Source organism: Amblyomma mixtum, chromosome 5 (assembly GCF_055824585.1).
Source record: "Amblyomma mixtum isolate Tamu chromosome 5, ASM5582458v1, whole genome shotgun sequence".
Lineage (NCBI taxonomy): Eukaryota > Metazoa > Arthropoda > Arachnida > Ixodida > Ixodidae > Amblyomma > Amblyomma mixtum.
In genome coordinates, this window is record NC_143016.1 from 138,867,823 (window position 1) to 138,888,705 (window position 20,883).

Consider the following 20,883-nt stretch of genomic DNA (forward strand, 5'->3'; position numbering starts at 1 on the left):
CTCGGCTGATAAGAATACTCATGAAAGACGTATGGACGTTCTGAATAATTAAAACATGAAGAGAGCCCTTCGAAATCATGCGGTAAATACGTGTCTAATTGCACGCGCCATCACACGGGCTCTGCTAGATGACGTGCAGGAGCAATAATCGTTGCACGAAAACAGCAGGCCGTGTAATCGGCGCAGCTGTGAAAGAGAGAGGCTGAAGTTGCAACCTACGTGGAGCGTTTCTGAAAAAAGCTAAGCTGTCTCCTCCTCAATAGAAAAGTCTTAATTCTGAACCAGGTTGTTCCCTTCACAGGCGCTCGAGGATCTTCGATATTTCAGAACTTTCAACAGAAAAGCACTTCTCATCAGGAACTTCGCACCAGCATCACATTTTAATCCTTCTTGGCATAGGTCCTAACTGTTTCTAAAAAAAAAGGAAATCAATGACTTCTTAGACCTTATAATACAACGTGTAGAATGCACAGAAGTTTTTGAGAGGTCAGAAGTATCCCATGGCGTAGATACGTCACTTGTGAACCGTGTCCAATTGGCCAAACTGTGAACGGTACGAAAAAAGACATAACATATGTCGAGCACTCTCTTTGTTTTTAGGGCTCTGCATTAAGTGGTATTTTATTTTAAATATTCACGAGATCTCACACAGAGAACGTGCAGTTCCCCAAATTCCTTGCGCAGAACTTGCTAGTTTCGTGGGAAATGGCGGAGATTTTAGGCACCTGGCTTGAAGTGGACGCAAGCAGGTACCTCTTTCTGCCCCATTTTACCTTGTGTATGCACGGCATTTGGAGGTGTCGCCAGGCGAACTCTGAACTATTGGAACTATGCCAAAGCAAAGAGCAATTATTGGGCGCTTCACAAGGCATTCTACGCCTCAGATTCCTTTGTCGTCCCCGGTGTTCAGATTTCGACAGACTGCGCATGCCGCAGCAATAAAAGGTGACAGACGGAAATCAGAGAATGCTAGCAGGCTTAATATGGCTCATTTCTCTTACACAAAACATCCACACCAACAGCCTATATTACGCCTTTCCGTAAGACTTGACAATTTGAAGACACGACTGAAGAGGGATTCGAATAACTTTTATGAAAAGCCCTTCAATGCTCGAAAGCTATAGTCCCGTGGCCTGCGCTTGCACTATAAAACCACAAATGATAGCAACGAGATCTTTCCTCGAGGACCGCGACATCCTTGGGAGCTTTACCGTTTTTGACTCCCTACCTGGCTAACACCCTTCCATACAGTGTTTGCTTTTCTATGCTTACATTATTATTTCAGGGTTGCAGTAGTTGTCCAAGAAATGTTTTTGCGTTTCATCCATAGGCGCGTGTGCTTATGATGCTACTTCTTAGTGTTCATTTTCAATTTACTGTGATTATGCTTCTTCATTGCTGAGTGTCTCTATTCAGTTTACTGCTAGAATTTCTGCTGTTTACATTGTGTTTTCTGCTTTGGGCATTGTGTTGTGTAACACTTTTTCTTCAAATTTATACCATAACTTTTCGTACCATTTCTTCCGCCATGTGAGAATGATTAGCCGGCATCCTTGTCAGGCATGAATCTCTCCTAAAATGTTCATGTACGCAAAAAAAGGCGGTTCTAGGCTTGAAGCAGGAATCTGCGCAGGAATCTCTCAAAACGCGGCTAAACGCCATCCATATTAGGATTTTGAGCGCTTAGTGAAAATATTTAAATTAAACCATCGACTGCGCAACACAAACATGGACGCGAAGAGCGCAAGGACGAGCGCAATGAAAATCACCCAGTAGCTGTGAAGTTCCAGCGTCTGTAGGCCATTATTATACATTCTGTGGCATCGGATGTGTTCCCAACTTGCACCATCAGTCGTTAGTGTAAAGATATTTTGATTGCCGAATGTGAACATTTTTCAGGCAGTATCTAACTAGGCGCGAGTCGAACCGCCCAGGCGAGAACTAGAGCGAGCTCCATCAACAACCGCCTTGCGTCAATCGTTACGCATGAATTTCGCTCACGCTTTGAAGTAATACTGCAAGGCCAGGCTGTCTAGCACTGCAACGCAAGTATTGTGGCGGTGTCGCCTGTCATAGCGCGAGGAGAGGCTTCCGTGTCTGCTGTAGTGAATTAAGCATGCTGGAAACGAGCTTTTTCAGTCGTGACATGCCAGTGGATATGCACAGAGTGCAGCCACTAACCCCTCGTTTTATATGGAACGCTAGATGAAAACTGCTCAAAACTGCTGCAGTTTTGAACAACTCTCTTTATAGTACAACCTAATATGTTTTTTGCAATATTGTACAGAGATGCACTATCAAGAACCAACTTTTTTACGCGCGCAAAAAACTTCGTTCAAAATAGGATTGAGCGTAGTTTTTGATTAAAGTGCGCTAATAGGCAAGGCTCAGCACGGCGTGTCCCCGTTCTTCTCACTTCTGGACCAGAAAATTGCAGTAGCCGTGAGAACGTGGCGATGAATGCCATGTTGAAGAGAAGTTTGAGGCTTTCTTACAATAGAAAAAATAACGTTCCAACCCATCAGGCGCCGTTCGCAGGTTTTTTAAGGTTCACTACCAGCAACAGGGAAAACGAAATCTTTAGAGCGCGCTTAAACAAGGCGTCTGCGTTCGGGCGCTTGATTAAACTCGCGTCAGCACTGTGTTGATATCTGCAGCGCTGTGAGTGCAAAAAAATGCAATCCCATACAAGACCAAGATTGCAACTAAAATTCGAAAACAATGCTCTTAAAAGTTGCCATGGTGAAAAACTTTGCCGATCAGTCGCACATGTTTAATAAAAAAGTTCAAAAGCAGTTTGAAGGCTGTGGTATTTTCGTAGTAGTAGTAGTGCCTTTATTTGTATTTAATATGGAAGGTAAAATAATTTTTGCTAACCCGGCATCTGCTATCGCGGCTGGAAGCACCTGAGCTGGGGCAGTGGAAATAAAGGATAGCAGCCAGTACGTAGAATTGAAAAGAAGGAGGTGAGTGTATAGTAGAAAGGACAGGGGGAGGGGTAGTATTTTATGCCGCAACTAAAAATTCCCTCAGCCAGCCCCAAAAATCTAAAATTCAGGGTCCTATTTTCCTTGAAGAGCTTGGACATTCCGCCTATTCGCGAAAAATGAGACAGTTTCGGTTTTTCAAAATTCCTTAAACTATGCTAAAATTCCCATTTTCAGAACATTTTCTCTGAAATTTCCTGAAAGAGGAAAAATCCTTCCAGTTGAACATAGCATCACTACGACAGTCAATATTCTGAGGTTCATTATAGAAGAAGCGGCGTTCAATGCACTCTACTAACGCGGAAACATGCGCCGAGTACCCCATTTGCTGCCGTGCGACAAAGTTTTCATTTGACCTCCCTGACTGACACATTGCGCGCTTACTGTAACAAACTTTCCAAAGAGACTTTTACCTTGCCAGTTTATCCTGCATTAACAGTACATTTTCACTACTGGTGATATAGAATTCACCGATAAGGATCCCTAAATTCGTTAATAATGTCAAACACATATTAGGCACTCAGCCAGAAATAGGACATTTCGAGCTTGGTTTTTAAGCAGTTGTATTCACCAGCATATTAATCTCACAGAGCGAAAATAGCTAAGCTGTGTTCCAGTCATAAAGCGAATGGTAAGCTGTTAACATGAGGTCATTTTCATTAACTATCCTTGCATTCGAGGCTATTGAATAGTATCTGAACTTTCCACTGCTAACCAAGAACATGAAAGTATGGGATCTGTCTTCCGGCTCAAATTCAGCAGAGGGGGCTCAACTATTATTAGGCTGCTTCACTCAACACATCCTGCTTTATCCAGTACAGATTGTAAGATAAACAAAGGAATAAGGCAAGAGAGTAGTTACTGATTATAATCTATCCAAGCCGAAACATATTAGAGTAAGCGAGATAAGATATCTGGGCTCATCAGATTTTATTTAGAGGGCGTCAAAGTGTCCCTTAACTAGAACTGATACCTCCTCGCTCACGCGTTAGCCACATTACCATCTTCCACACTCGACATGCTCACGGAAAGCGATTGAAGCATTATTATACTTCCCATTCCCTTCAAGTCCCTGCTTACGGAGGGCCAAGTGAATAGACGGCTTTTTGCTGAATATTTTAATCTTACAAGCGCAGAAACTGTCTTTGACAACCACTAAATGCTGATAGCTCCTGAAGATCAGTTTGCAGCCTGTTAGAAAGCTGCCAAATGTTTAAAAGCCATGAAAGAACAAAGATTTTGACTGTATTAACTATAAAAACCAACTTATTTGCCTATTTTATTCGCATGGAGACTTTGTATATACTGCCTCGCGAGCATTGACAGGAGAAACCCCTGAAAAATACTGCATCAATGGCGTTTGAATAAAAGCACTGAAGGAGATGTGCTATTATGTTAGTACAAGCACACGTCTGTTAGTAACCCATCAGTTGTCGTGCATTAGAGTTCATATATCCGGTGGTGTCTGATTTGCCTCTTTTGTTTGGTTGTTGTCTTACACGTTCCTCTGCATTTTTTGAGTAAACTCTCAGTTCAAATTCAGCGTTTCTGGTTTCTTTTCTTTCTTCGTGAACTATTTTTATTAAGAAGGGGCATTTTAACACTAGTTCGATTCTAGATGACACCTACGCGCCTAGACACTTGCAACTAAACTGCTGGCTTTCAAGATACTGATCAGATTTTCACCTGAATATGCCAAAAATTGGTTCCCGTTATAAAAAGTGAAAAATAAAACGAACGCAACAAAAAGCAGTCATTTTTATTTGTACAATGAACGAACTTCCACTTACCCTCTTTCGAAATTTTTAAGCACAGCTGGCGCGCTCAGTCACGAAAATAAAGCCTACCGTGGATGGTGAAAATTACGTCTTCCTTAACTAAATCACATCCGCATAAATATTCTCACATTAAAATAAAGATTCTGACAATCCCAAAGTGCCAAAGCAATAAATATCATAGCCAAAAGGAACAAATTGCGGTAACTTCAGCGCATGGGTACGTGTTTGTCGCCTCTGTGGTGCAAAACACTTCTCGGGAAACCTAGTTCTCTCCCCCCCCCCCTTCCACCGCCGTAAAAAAAAAAGAAAAACATGCATGTTAAGGAAAGCTGACGTGACAAGCCCCGTTTTTCATAATAAGGCCGAATTTCCCTAATTTACCGCACTGTTCGCCAAGCTCGCCTTCCTCACCAGCCCTGCCTGGCTTATGTCAGCATTTCCGGTTGGGAACAGCAATGGCTTTACGATGTTCCAAGCTGTTCGACCGCCACCATACGTTCATGTTTGAACCGAAAAGAGAGAAAATAGGGGGCGGGGGTGTTACCGCAATGGCGCTCAAGTTTTATTCGGTCCAAAGCTGGCTGTTTTCGCCGGAAGCTAAGAATTGGGCTTTCCCGGAACACATAAAGACAATTAAAGTGTTTACTTTTGCGGTGCGGTCGCCAGGAAGTATAACCAGCGTCCGGCTAAAGAGCCTTGCATGTCACGCCGTTGCTGCCTCTGGGGCACGATCTCCTGGTATCGCTCCGTCGGCCGCATGAAGAGGACGCCAGTGGAGCGTTTTGTGCCCTCTGCACTTGAGCTCATTAGGGCAACCGTGTTGGGCTTGTGAGGCTGCGCCTGGCTTTTACGGATGGTCGTGGAAATACGCCCAGAGCATGGTTTTCTTCAAGCCCGCCATTAGTTACCGCTTTACCATTTGATTATCCTGATGAGAAAGGGCTGTCACAACAAAGGGTGGTGGTTTGGCTGAGCCTTATTTTACGCTGGCATCTCGTTTATGGTGAAGGGAATAGTGCATGTTGGTTAAAAAAAATACGGGAATAGCCGGCACAGTGCTATGTGTACGGGTGGAATTGAGAGCAGAGTCTCCGTTGATAAGAAGCGGTTTTAGTTGATATCATCATAAAGAGATGTCAGCGCGTGCCATGTTTCTTGCGTTAATTGAGACTACGACATACTCCATCTTTGACAGTGCTCAATCTGTTTCGTGGAGTGGAAATCTTGTCTCTCAAGCATTCTTGCTATGAATAATTACGCTGCAAACGACATCTCGGCATAGTTGATTCATTTCCGTGCTTGGTTTCAACTGGGCGAAAAAACAAAAGAACGGAGTAAGTAAAAGTACGGCTTGTGCCTGTATCCGTCTGGAGCCCGTGTGGCCCGCCCGTGTATAACATTTTCCTTTGTCGTCGTCTTTTTTCTCGCAGTTGGCAAAAATCAAGCCCGAAAAGATTCCGCGCACTCTCTTCCCAGTATCTAATGTCAGTGAGCTGCAACGACCCTAAATTTTAATGCGCATTCTAGATAAGATAACATACAGGCAATTTCTCCGCACCCTTTGCAATCGGAGAAATTTCCCGAAAGCATCGGTCAGGCTAGAGTCCATGAAGTCGTAGCACGCAGTCAACAGTACGCTAAGTGGTATGACTGAAATAATTGTGCAAGCATTAAAAAAATGTATACTCCTCTCGCTTGACCAGCTAACCTACACGTTTATTTGTAGTGAACAATTTCAACTTGCCGGCGAACAGAAGCAGCTGTGGCAAAGAGCCAGTTATCCTCATTCGGCGATCGGCGCCTTTCACAATGAAAATCAGTGATCAAAATTCCTCGCGCAGTAGTGCCGGTGCTGTGATCCTATTTAGAAAACACAGACAGCTATTGTATCCCAAGTTTCTGCAAAAGCAGCGCCAATAGGCTCGAAGAAGCTTCAAAAAATGTAACGTGAACGCGACTATTTTACTGCAGAGGCAGCGACGCGGCTTCCATAAATTCGCGGCGTACCCCAGGGATCGGTATTATCGCTCACATTATGCTTGTCGTTCAAGAGGCACTTTGCTCAGTGGCCGCCGTTCCCCTACTACCTACGGCTCGCATTCTCATTCGCACCGACGCCCTTCACGCAATACGCCTACTACGACGGTCAGTCGCACCCCAGGCATTTGTCAGGACATCCATCGTCTCGCGTCACTTATACTGCAGCCAATCAGAATTTAGTGGGTCCGACGAGACGTCCTGAGTTCTCAAAGCCGTGCAGATTCTGCGACCCACCTTGTGACCGCAACTTCGTCTTCGCCTCGAGTCCTAACACTGGAAGACACCTCCCTCCTTTTAACAAAGAAGGAACACCTCCTGCGCCGCACACATGCTCTAATCCCTCCGTGTGCGGTAACCCTCCCCGTGGTCTTACCCGTGCAGAGGAGGTTGCGCTTCGAACGATCCGGGTCGGGGTTGCCCTCACACCTGCCGTTACACGAAAGTGGCCGCAATTCGAAGGTGTATTTCCCCGCCCCGGGTGTCCAGTCTTCAAGAACCGAAATCTTGAGGCCGACATTCGCCACCTGCTGTGGGTTTGCCCGGCGTTGAAACCGACAGGAATTCGGCACCTGGCGGCAGCGGGTCTTTCGCCCGACAATTGTGCTTCATACACCGCTTGTTCACAAGAATCTCACCATCGTTCACTGCTCGACTTCATTAGATAAGCGAACCTTTACTCATTTATTTAGGCATCCTCATCTATCATTACACACCGTTTTATGCCCTGAGGCAATCAACATCACAATAAAAAAAAATTCGGTATGCAGTCACTCCGGTGCATTCTCAGTCCTTTTCACCGTAGTAATATAACGGTGGGCTACTGCGCTCTGCTTGGCTGCAGTGTTTACTTTCTGAGAAGATCGACATGAGGAGGCAAATCCCCAAAGAATATGTCGGCAATTTGCGAACGCCAGAGATAGGAGTAGTGCATCATGCTTCCAAGCACTGAGCGGTGACTCCACGGGTACGACAGCCTGCATTGAATAATAAAAAAACATCTCCGTATAGCCCATCTATTGCCAGTTCTCAAATAAAGCCAGTGAAGGCCACAAGGGGCAGTGCTCGTGCTGCAGTGCAAAGCATAAAAGCCGCGAGCGTCACCCACGGTTCAACAGTCAGCCGGCCACCACCTTCAACGCTTCCTGATAGTGCAAAACATATATTGTTGCGCGTCTTCATGTGCACTCCAGATTTAAACAGTATTCTCTGTGCGTTAAAAAGGGGAAGAAATATTAATTTTAAAATACCCACAGAAACTCTGAAGCCTCATCTAATATATCCGCAGTTACCAGAAGTAAGTTCGACTCGCCGCAGGTTTAGCGTGGGCCTGGAAAACAGATAACAGCCGTAGCTAACGAGCAAAGTTAAAGTATGCAACAAAAAACACAGCCTGTCTGGAAACTCGAGAGGAATAAAGTTCTACAGGATGAAGCAAACACTCTCTAACGCAATAGCTCTAGGTAAAAAAGTATGAAAGTCGACAATTGTGCTTTGCCCTCGCCATCGGGAAAACACGAAAAATATAGGTGCCGTAGTTTTCAAACACTCTTTTTTTTTAACGCAATGTTCTTACCGAAGAGTTCATTTTTGTTTTTTTCACTAAGTGCTGTACATGGCAGACGCGCTAGTTCTAATCTGGTCGAAATTCTCCGCGCAGCGAGAAACATTAATTACATAGACTCCGAAGGAACGCGGATGGTGCAATTAATTTTTTTATTTTTGGATCGCGTGCTTTGAAAGCTTGCGAAATATTATTTGGGAACATCTGCCAATTTCTGCCGTTGTCTGTTGGAAGCTTTTCAGATAGTTTGAAGACTAAAGCGAGAGCTGGGAAAAATATGACAATCGCATAAAACACATCAGCTGAGGTTAATTCCAACTAGAGTAAGATTGGTTCTGTCCGTCAGTACTCGTGAGCTTGATACAATGCGGAGGAGACCATTAGTATTTACCGGGTGTAGGGGAACCTTTATGAGAATTCATGTTTTAAATTAACATCTAATTCAGAGCGGGAATTTATTAAGCGCATGTTCAACACACGGCCAGAGATCGTGATTCGGAAAATTTGGTACTATCCCAAGAACTGGCGACACGAAAAATGGAGCTGAGTTAGGTGTCCAGGGATTGCAGTTTCGCGTCATTATACGCCCGTATAACAGCGAAAAGCATTACTGGGAAATCATGTGGAAGAATCATAGGCTTGTGGGAAGCTAAGACACGCGGTGGGAGACAAAAAGCAACCTATATCGAAGTGAGCAGTATACTTAGTTAAGAACACTGACGACAATATCGCAAAGAGGCGAAATACAAGCTACCTCAACCCAGTTGCTCTACGTCGCCCGGACGTCTTTGATAATAACCTAGCTGTAACAGCATGTCGGGTATAATGGTTAAGTTTCGTTAGTGGTCTCAATCAGATCAAATAAAAACTACTGGAAGTGGTCTCATTCAATTAGCTGTAATGATTAACACTTAGCATATCGAATAAAAATCTGCTGAACACTTCGCTCAATGACCGATATTCTATTATTATCTTCGCCACATGCGTATGATGAACTGAAAAGCGCGCACCAAACTTCTAAAATCAAGAAACATTAATTGGTGATGTGCCCGGGCGCCAAACGCCAATATTTTAATGCTATTTCGCAGCATAGAGTGATATACATAGATTTGCGTGGTAAATAGGTAACGCCAGTTAAGCTTAAGGACAGGGCCACTAAGTGGAGCGTGTTGTCGAGAATGCGGGGCTATTTGTACTTTGCATGCAATGAAACTCGTACAGACAGATCTTAGCAACAAGGCAGATAACTGATTGGTTTGGTTTGGTTTATGGGGTTTAACGTCCCAAAGCGACTAAGGCTATGAGAGACGCCGTAGTGGAGGGCTCCGGAAATTTCGACCATCTGGGGTTCTTTAACGTGCACTGACATCGCACAGTACACGGGCCTCTGGAATTTCTCCTCCAAAGAAATTCAACCGCCGCGGCCGGGATCGAACCCGCGTCTTTCGGGTCAGCAGCCGAGCACCATAACCACTGAGCTACCGTGGCGGCTAGGCAGATAACTGAACAAGTTCGTAAAGGGGGCATGGTGGAAGCGTTTTTCATGTCAAAATACGGGTCGTCTTGTGTTAGCGATCCATCGGTCGGTCTTTTCGGTAGAGAGATAGATTTTGAGACAGACGGATAACGAATGCAACGCAAGTTTTCCGCGCATTGGTTGACAAGTGCTCTGGGTTGTGTGTGTGTGTGCGTGTGTGCGTGCGTGTGTGTGTGTGCGTGCGTGTGTGCACGCGTGTGCGTGTGCGTGTGTGTGTGCGTGTGCGTGTGCGCGTGCGTGCGTGCGTGCGCGCGCGCGATCCTGATTATATTTAAAAATAAAAACACCAACTTATTTGCCTGTTTTCTTAGCATGACAACCTTGGATTGACGTCGCCTCGTGACCATTAATAGGAGAAAGCTCTCAACAGCATTGCATCGATGACGTTGCAATAAAAGCATTGAAGGAGGCCTGCCATTGTGTTAGGACAAGCACACGTGGGTTAGTAACTCCCATCAGTTGAAATGCAAGAGAGTTCACATACACGGTTGTGCCCGAATCACGTCTTTAGTTTTGTAGTTGTTTTACACGTTTTCTGCATTTTTTGAGCAAACTCGCAGTTCAGATTCAGCGCTTGTGGTTTCTTTTCTTTCTTCGTGCACTATATTTTTAAGAAGGGGCATTTGAACAATATTTCCATTCTAGATGACACCTGCGCGCTGAGACACTCGCTACTAAAACTAAACTATTGGCTTTCGTGATACTGATCCCATTTTCGCATGAATATGCAAAAAATTTGTTCCCATTCTGTATATAACAAAGAAAAAATATAAAATGGGAGGAACGCGCCGAAAAGCAGTCAATTTTATTTGCGCAGTGGACGAACTTCGATGTACCCTCTTTCACAGTTTTTAACCAAACCCGGTGCGCTCAGACACGAAAATGAAGCTTACCGTGGAGGGTGAAAATTACGTTTTCTTTAACTAAATCATGTCCCCATGAATACTCTGTCATTAATAGAGAGATTCTGACAATCCGAAAGTGCCAAACCATAAATAGCCACAGCCAAAAGTAACGAATAGCGTTAACTTCTGCGTATGGGTAAGCGTTTGCCGACTGTGTGGTGAAAACACATGGTCGGGAAACCTAGATTCCGCCCTCCCTCTACAAAAAAATATAAATGTGAAGGAAAGCTGTCGAGACAAGCCTCATTTTTCTTAATCAAGCCGAATTTCCCTAATATACCACACTGTTTACCAATCTCGCCTTCCTCACCAACCCTGCCTTGCTTATGTCAGCATTTCCGGTTGGGAACTGCGATGGCTTTACGGTGTTCCAAGCTGTTTGACCGCCATCATACTTTAATGTTTCAAGGAAAAAAAAAAACAGAAAAGAGAAGAGAGGGCGGGGGTGTTACTACAATAGTGCTCAAGTTTTATTCGTTCCAAAGCTGGCTGTTTTCGCCGGAAGGTAAGAATTGCGCTTTCCCGGCCCACTTCAAAATAATGAGTGTGTTCACTTTTGCGGTGCGATCACCAGGAAGTAGAACCAGTGTTCGGCTAAACGCCCTTTCACGCCACGCCGTTGCTGCCTCTGGGGCACGATCTCCTGGTATCGCTTTGTCGGCCACATAATGAGGACGCCAGTGGAGTGCTTTGTGCCCTCGGCGCTTGAGCTCATTAGGGCAACCATATTGGGCTTATGTGGCTGCGCCTGGATTTTACGGACTGTAGTGGAAATGCGCCCACAACGTGGTTTTCTTCAAGCCCGCAATTAGTTACCGCTTTGCAACTTGATTAGCCTGATGGGAAAGGTCTGACACAACAGAGGCTGGTGGTTTGGCTCGGGTGCATGTTACGCTGGCATATCATTTGTGGTTATAGAAATGCTGCGTGTTGGTTAAAAAAAATACGGGAATTGCCTGCACAGTGCTACGTGTGCGGGTGGGATTGAGAGCAGAGTCTCCGTTGATAAGAAGCGGTTCTGAGTTGATATCATGATAAAGGGAGGTTAGCGCGTGCCATATTTCTTGCGTTAATTGAGGACACGACATACTCCATCTTTGTCAGTGCTCAATCTGTTTCGCGGAGCGGAAATATTGTCTCTGAAGCGTCCTTGCTATGAGTAATTACGCTGCAAACGAATGTTGGCCCAGTTGGTTTAGTTCGGTGCTTGGTTAGCTGCACAAAAAAAAAACGCGAAAACCGAGTAAGGAACAGTACGGCCAGCGCCTGTGTCTGTCTGCAGCCTGTGCGGCCCATCCGTGTAGAACGTTTTCCTTTGCCGTCGACTTTTCTCTCGCAGTTGACGCCAAGCAAGCCCCAAAAGATCCTGCACGCTCCCTTCCCGGTATCTCACGTCAGTGCGCTGTGACGCCCCCAAATTTTAATGCGCACGCTAGATAAGATAATATACAGGCAATTTCCCTGCAGCGTTTGCAGTCAGCCAACATTCACGAAATCATCGTTCTGGCCAGAGTCCATGAAGTGATTATTACAGAATCAACAGTATGGTAAGTGGTATTACTACAATATTTTGGCAGCATTAAACAATGTATGCACTTGATTGACGAGCTGAAATATGTGTTTCTTCCAGTGCACAACTTCAACTTGCCAGCGAACAGAAGCAACTGTAGTCAAGCACCCGTTATCCTCATCTGGCGATCGGTGCCTTTCACAAAGAGAATCAGAGAAAAAAATTCCACGCGTTGTAGTGCCGGCGTTTTGCTACTTTTTAGAAAACACAGACAAATCCTGTGTCCCAAGTTACGGTAACAGCAGCGTCCATAGGGCTCGAAGAAGGTTCAAAAAATGTATTGTGAACGCCAGTATATTATTGCAGAAGCAGTGTCGCGGCTTTCATAGATACGGTATATAGTCACTCCGCTGCATTCTCAGTCCTTCTCTGTGCAGTAATATAACGGTGTGCTGCTGCGTTCTGCTTGGATGCAGCGTTTATTTTCTAGAAACATCAACAAGAAGAGGCAAACGACCAAAGAATATATCGGCAATTTGCGAACCCAGCGACAGGACCGGTTCATCATGCTTCCATGCACCGAGCGACGACAGAGCGACGACAGCCTGCGTTGAATAACAAAAAAAAAACGTCTCCGAATAGCCCAGCTATTGCACGTTCCCAAAGAAAGCTAGAGAACGCGGCAAAGGGGAATGCTCGCCGTACAGTGCAAAGCATAAAAGCCACTTGCACCACCCACGGTTCAAAAGTCAGCCGACCGTTCTTTCTAACGCCCCTTGGTAGTGGAAAACTTATATTATTGTGCGTCCGCATCTGTTCTCCTGGTATAAACAGCCTTTTCTTTTCGCTAAAAAGAGGAAGAAACTATAATTTTGAAATATCCACCGAACTTTGCAGCCTTATCTAAAAGGTCCGCAGTTACCAGAAGTAAGTTTGGCTCGCCGCAGGCCTAGCGTGGGCCAGAGAAATAGAGAACAGCCGTTGCTAACGGCCAACGCTTCCTGTATGCAACAAAGAAACACGGTCAGCTTTGAAACGCGAGAGATATAAAGTTCTACAGAATGGAGCAAACACTTTCTAACGCAATACCGCTAGGTAACAAAGTTTGAAAGTCGACAATTGGGGCTTTGCCCTGGCCGTCGGGAAAACACCAAAAATATTGCTGCCGTAATTTTTCATGACTTTATTGTTAACGGTATGTTCATGGCGAGGAATTAATTCTCGTTTTGTTCACTAAGCACTGTGCATGGCAGACGCGCTAGTTCTAATCTGTTCAAAATTCTTCGCGCAGCGAGAAACATTAATTATATAGACTCCAAAGGAACGCGGGCGGTGCAATTAAATTTTTAATTTTTGGACTGGGTGCTTTGAAAGCTTGCGAAATATTATTTGGGAACAACTTCCAATTTCTGCCGTTGCCTGTTGGAAACTTTTAAGATAGTTTGAATACTAAAGCGAGAGGAGGGGAAAATATGACTATCGCATAAAACACATCAGGCTGTGGTTAACTGCAACTAGAATAAGATTGGTTCTGTCCGTCAGAACTCATGAGCTTGGTACAATGCGGACGAGACCCTTAGTATTTACCGGGTGTAGGGGAATCTTTATGAGACTGCATGTTGTCTATTGACATCTAATTCTGAGCGGCAATTTATTAGGCGTATGTTATGCACACGGCCAGAGATCGGGATTCGGAAAATTGGGTGCTATCGCAAGAACTGTCGACATGGAAAATGTAGCTGAGTTAGTCAAACAAAAGATGGCAGTTTCGCGTCATATACGCCTGTATAACAGCGAAAAGCATTACTGTGCAAACCTGCGGAAGGATCACAGGCATGTGGGAAGCTAAGACGCGCAGTGGGAGACAAAAAGCGACCTATATTCAAGTGAGGAATATACTTAGTAGAGAGCACTGACTGATAGAACGCAAAGAGGCGAAATACAAGGTAACTGGATCTAGTTGTTCTTTCTCCCAGACGTCTTTGATGCGTGCAGTAAGTAATAACCTAGCTGCAACAGCATGTTGGGTATAAGGGTTAACCCTCGTTAGTGGGCTCAATCAGATGAAATAAAAACTTCTGGAAGTGGTCTCATTCTATTAGCTGTAAGGATAACTTCGTTCAATGACCAATTCGCTCAATGACCGATATTCTATCATTATCTTCGCCATATGCGTATGATGAGCTTAAAAGCGCGCACCAAAATTGTAAAATTAAGAAAGATTGAATGGTGATGTGGCCGGGCGCCAAACGCCATTATTTTAATGTTAATTCGCAGCACAGCGTAATATGCACAGATTTGCGAGCTAAATATGTTACGCAAGTGAAACTTAAGGACAGGGCAACTAAGTGGAGCGTGTTGTCGAGAGTGCGGGACTATTCGTAGTTTGCATGCAATTAGACTTGTGCAGACAGATCCTAACATCAAGGCATATAACTGAGCAAGTCGGTAAAGGGGACGCACTGGCAGCGCTTTTCATATCAAAATACGCGACGTCTTGTGTTAGCGATCCATCGGTCTGCCTTTCCGGTGGAGCGATAGATTTTTAGACACACGGATAACGAATGCTATGCAAGTTTTCTGCGCATTGACAAGTTAATGCTCTGGGTTGTGTGTGCTTGCGTGCGCGCGTCCGTGCGTGCGTGCGTGCGCGCGTGTGTGTGTGTGTGTGTGTGTGTGCGTGTGTGTGCGTGTGCGTGGGTTGTGCGTGCGTGTGTGTGTGTGTGTGCGTGCGTGCGTGTGCGTGTGTGTATGTGCGTGCGTGTGCGTGCGTGTGCGTGCGTGTGTGTGTGTGTGTGTGTATGTGCGTGCTGAAGCTTCCTACTAAACCCTTCAGTTGCGAGTAATTGCTGGGTCTGTGCTTGCCGCGCTTGTTTTATTCACAGATCTTAACCTCTTCCTCGAACTATTTTGAGGAATTACGAATACTGTGCGCAATAGTTATTTCACTTTGTCGATTCCACTTACTTTGATCTGATCTTTTGGGGCAACACTCGTGCATTATTTATCGGACAGGTTCAGAGCAATGAGCATCGAAGAAAAATCGGTTATGCTTGAGTTATCATAAGTTGTGAAATGTTGCACAAAGCCTCATTCGTCAAAAAATGTCTACGCTTAGTTATTATACCGTGCTCAAGAACCACTGATACGTATTCTTTTAGCGACAAGCTGTAATTTTTATCGCGCAGTTTTTTGCATTTTCATGGAATATTTTCATCCAAAAATTGAGGACAGGCCTGCAAAGACCGAAAAGAAAAATCGAAGAGATAAATCCACCAAGATGGCAGAGGCCAGGGAAACGCTTCTCTTTGCTTTCCGAACTGATTCTCCTCTTTTTCGCCTTCGAATCCTGCGGTGTTTCTTTCACCCGCGACGTAAACAGCCCATTAAAATTGATGGTTCCATTTCAAGGACTTAGCGGTTATTCCCCATGAGCGAAAATGATGAACGGCAAGAAGTTTGCGACGGCGAAAGGTGCCATAGATCACTGGATAGTAGACAAAGGGTACCCATCGCAAATCTTCTTTGTTTGGTTTGGTTTGGTTTATGGGGTTTAACGTCCCAAAGCGACTAAGGCTATGAGAGACGCCGTAGTGGAGGGCTCCGGAAATTTCGACCACCTGGGGTTCTTTAACGTGCACTGACATCGCACAGTACACGGGCCTCTAGAATTTCTCCTCCAAAGAAATTCCAGCCGCCGCGGCCGGGATCGAACCCGCGTCTTTCGGGTCAGCAGCCGAGCACCGTAACCGCTGAGCCACCGCGGCGGCATTCTTCTTTGTTTCGACGGCGCCTGTGTACAGGGTTTTACTGCGCAGCTTAAAGACGTGTTGTAAGCTTCCTTATCTGAGTGTGAACATTACGGCGCACTCTTTCCTCTATAGACAAGTAGCTTCGTAATGAAGGAGCATGCTTCAAAGCTCTACTCTAAGGACGTTATAGCTTGGCGATAAGGCTCCATTTGTTCACTTATATTTTTTGACAGGCTTTTTATTTCTTAATACTGTAGCAGCTGCCAACTCCCAGACGTATCGCAGCTCTGGATTGAGACGACATCGAGACAGGCACTTGAAAGGCGGGAAGCAATCTTCTTTTTTGCTGAGTGAAGTTGTGTGGAAAACAAGAGTTGGTCTTTTCGTGCTATTGTTGGACCGACATTAAATTATTCTTGCCAGTGAAGTTTACTTGAGATAAGGCCACACCAGAAAAAGAAAACAACGTACACTCCAAGTCCTCCAGTGTACAAAAGTTTGTAAAAGGGCGGAATGCTAGATAAAACCTAAAGGCCTTGAGGCAGACAAATCTATCCTGATAGCGTAGCGCTGCTCTCCTGTTAAATTCCCGCCTGGTATGCTTCCTTTCCGCCTCGCGAAGTGGTGATATGAAGAAGCAATGAACGCTAACGATTAAAGGGTGATGGAAATCCAATTCATGTTTGTGCCATTGAGGGGGATGAGTTCATTATAGTTTTATTGACATGTGCATGAAAGGTGATGTTGGTATCTGAATACGAGGCCAGCTGCTCCTTTGCGCATAATTGAAGCAAAACACTTGAACTGGCGACATAACGTTCAACAAAGCGCAGCTACAACACACGCAATTCACAGCACAAAGAATACAATGGACACGCCAGAAATGCGAACATAAAATGGAAAAATTTGCTATAGATAATGATCCCCGTATTTAATCCCCATTGGGGTCTTTAAGAGAAAATAAATAACAAATGATGATGATGATACTATATAGTGACGTGGAATGAGGATATGCTATCAGCAATGATATGTACTAATCACAGTAAGGGTTTACAACAAATATATGAAACAAAAAAGAAAGTGAGCTGCAACAATAATGACATTACATGCACACATAGGAGAACACATAAATGATACCTGATCATATGATATCATATACAAGATATAAATGATGTATATTTAGTATAAATGATGACTGCAGAGCATAGACCGAGGCGAACAATCACAGACTTCACACAAGCAATATCTAGTACTTCCTGAAGGTACCACTGTCCTGGTGGAAAGATTTCAGTGCTATAATAGGCTGTTCTTGTAGCGCATGAGTCGGCCATGGACCTAACACCTTTTGAATATTGAAAGGCCTTTGATGAGAAGTGGTCAAGTCCCTCTTCAGTCGTCTCCGGAAAGTGCTACGCTCTGGACAATAGAGTAGCAGATGAGGTGCATCCATATCCTCTTGACCACATGCATGCACATCGTTGATTGTCTGCACGTCCAATCCTCCGTAGGAAATGTTTCGTGTAGGCTGTTATCAATGGTAAGCTGTTAACGAGAGTTTCTAGACCTGCTCAGTTACACTGGGATTGTAAACCGTAAATAAGGGTCAGTTTTATAAAGGTTCGATGTCATATAAGGCGGCAGGGACCATTTTTTTTCTTTGCACACGCTCACTCGCATGTCTCTTAATATACGGCGGATTTCACATCCTGGTAAAAGCAGGCCAAAATTTGAACCAGTAGGATGAGCTTTCCTGGCCGCTCCATCTGCTGCAGTGTTTTCTTGAATAAGGCAATGCTCAAGTAACCATGGAAATACAACTAAATGCTGCATCTTTGATGCCTTGGAGAATTCTTCAAGCGTTCTGTAAGCCAAACGTGCCTTCCACGCCACAGAACTTGGGCTGTCGAGTAATTTTAGCGCAGCCTGCAAGTCCCTGAATATCACCCCCCCCCCCCTCCCCCTGCGCTGATATCTTACGGGTATTATGGACTATAGTGCCAAATAAGCTGCATATTACTCAGCTGTCGTTGACACTGCTGCGTGATCCAGTTTAACTGTTTGCCGTTCATTCGGCACTGGAATTACGAATGTAGATGTAATTTAATATTTAGCGCTTGGGACATCAGTGTAGATATCAAAGTGGACAGGATACCACATGTATATTTGGTACAAGGCTAATTGGCTAGCAGGAAGTTACGTCATGTCGAGTTTTCTGATTGTGCCTTCGACAGACAACTCGAGGTTAGGGGTCAACAGGTGCCATGAGGGGTACGTTATATCTCCCGTCCCATACGCATAATTTGGAAGGTGCTGTCGGTGTTCCAGAAACGCTTGATGAAGTTCGCTTCCATCCCTATCCTGTAGCACAGAAAGTAACGGTTATTTTCAATGTTGCGACATTATAGAGAAAAGGTGGCTGCAAATTTCAGTTGCTCGCAGAGCTTGGAATGTAGGCTGCCGTGCCTCTACAATAACTGGAGAGCTTGGACCCGCTTGCAGCACGCCCAAACACACCCGAAGATCTGTAGCTATCAGTCTCTGTAAGCGCTCTGTGGTTCGCTGAAGGCCGTCCAGTATCGCAGAGTACAGAGTACGTAATCGATTGCAGAGTACGCAAACTTTCGTCGCCGCAGAGCATTGTGAACTGAGCACAGATGGCGTCGAGCTGCCCCTCGAGCTTCCCCAAGCTGCCCCAAGCGTCGAGCTGCCCCAAGTCCCGTGCGGCCACTGTGTTTGCAGTAAACTTCCAGCGCGCCTGACGCGGTTAGTTTTTTTTTTTTTTTTTTATCACAGAAACCATCTTCAGGGGTTCGGAGGAACTCTTCTTCGTTTGGAGACGTCATTTTCACCTACCTACCAAACTATGTTCTTTAAAGGCGTAATTAGTAAATTTTATTTAGGTAAACTGATGGCCTTTATTTCCAGGATAACTCACATCAGGCAAGGCTCCCACTTTCTTCTTCCAAAGAATTTCTTTCTGTTTCGAATATCTTATATTTGATAATGCACGAAAGCGTTTGCTGAAAAAAACAAAACGACCATAAAATAGGGCGAAGAAAACAATCATAAACCTCATGACGACACTTCAGATTACATATTCGATTACTTGCAATTCACTGATATCATTGACAATCGTAAGCCATAATAAACTGGAGAGTGCACTTAAGTAAAGCTTCTGTGGAAAGTGTCCTGTGAGAGTCGGCGCCTCTGGGGAATCGCGAAATGCAGGCATTTGCGGCAAGAGTGTGCCCTTGCCTTCGGAAAATTCGTGCCATCCGCTATTTTCCAATATTTGGCGAATGGTAACAAAAACGGACCCTTCGCACAGCGCTCTGCTGCAGTTGTAACCCTAGCACTAGCATAAAAATTGGCTCGGAAAAACACGATTTGCTTGCTCTATGCTTTCAGGCGTTAATGCCTATGAAACATGTCAAGGTGTAACACCTTCCGGATGTAGAGACCAAATATAACAACGCTACTCAAATTTCGAGAAAAACGAAATTTTGTGCGAGTGTTGGCCTCGGCCTTGGGATGACATGTGGAGTCCACCACGTCTTATGCGATTAACTTAATACACGAGTCATCTGCCAGATGTGTAGCGTAGCCGCAGAGAGAAATTGCGCGACGCCCTTCGTGGTATGCGCGGTTTTTTTCTCTAGCTGCTTAGGACTGGGGATTTGCTATAGGCGTACTCAGACGAAGCCGCGTTGCGTTTGCCGTTATAAATAGTTCTTGCCTCTTAGTTCAGCAGAATAAAAAAGTGTTCAGTTCGAGGCATTTAGATATTGAAAATAAAAAAAAAACGGAGGTACGAACGCTCCGCAGTGTGTCTGGTGGCGTACTTAAGAGCAAGAATGGCTTCACGCGCTCATAACACAAATGATATTGGAACTATTCAGGGAAAAAAGCTACCAACACATAAGAAGTGCCGAAAGACGCATGCGTCAAATGACAAGGACAAAGCCACCGATCGGCAGGTTTCTTTTTTACACTTTTTGAGACCGTTCAGGTCTGCTATATTTGAAGCTACATCGCTAATTCGACTCTATTGAAATCACATCAACAGGCCCTTATAAAGCCCTCGATGTTTGTCAGTGCAGAAGGCACTAGTTGTTACATGTCGCAAGGAATAGCGATATATAGCGCAGCGACGGCCCATTCATAGCACTATTTTGGCATGGCTAGAAGTGTTCACATGAGATTAATCAGTATTTCTGGTAATGATAGAGGTGGTTTAGCACAGCAATGGCACATCCCGCCACTAACGAAAGAGGAAGTAAAGAAAGCCTCAGAAGCAATGCAGAGAGGGAAATCAGCTGGTGAGAATCAGGTAGCAGCAGATCTCTTGAAGGACGGAGAGGAGATGGGGCTATAACAACTAGCCACTGTGTATATGCAATGCGTTATGACCTCGAGTGTACCAGAAGCTTGGAAGAACGCTAACATTATCTTAATTCCTAAGAAAGGAGACGTCAAGGAGTTGAAAAAATTAGACACCGGTTAGCTTACTGTACGTTGTCTACAAGCCGTTTGCTGGGGTAATCTCTAATAGAGTCAGAATAACCTTAGATCTCAATCAATCGAATGATCAGCCATGGTTTCGTAAAGGATACTCGCCAATACACCATATTCACACTATCAGGGAGGTGATAGAGAAATGCGCAGATTATAACCAACCTCTATACATAGTCCTCATTGACTGCGAGAAAGCATTTGACCCAGTGGAAACTTCAGCAGTCATGCAGGCACTGCAGAATCGGGGTGTAGAAAGTCTTATGTGAAAGTAATGGAAGATACCTACAACGAATGCACA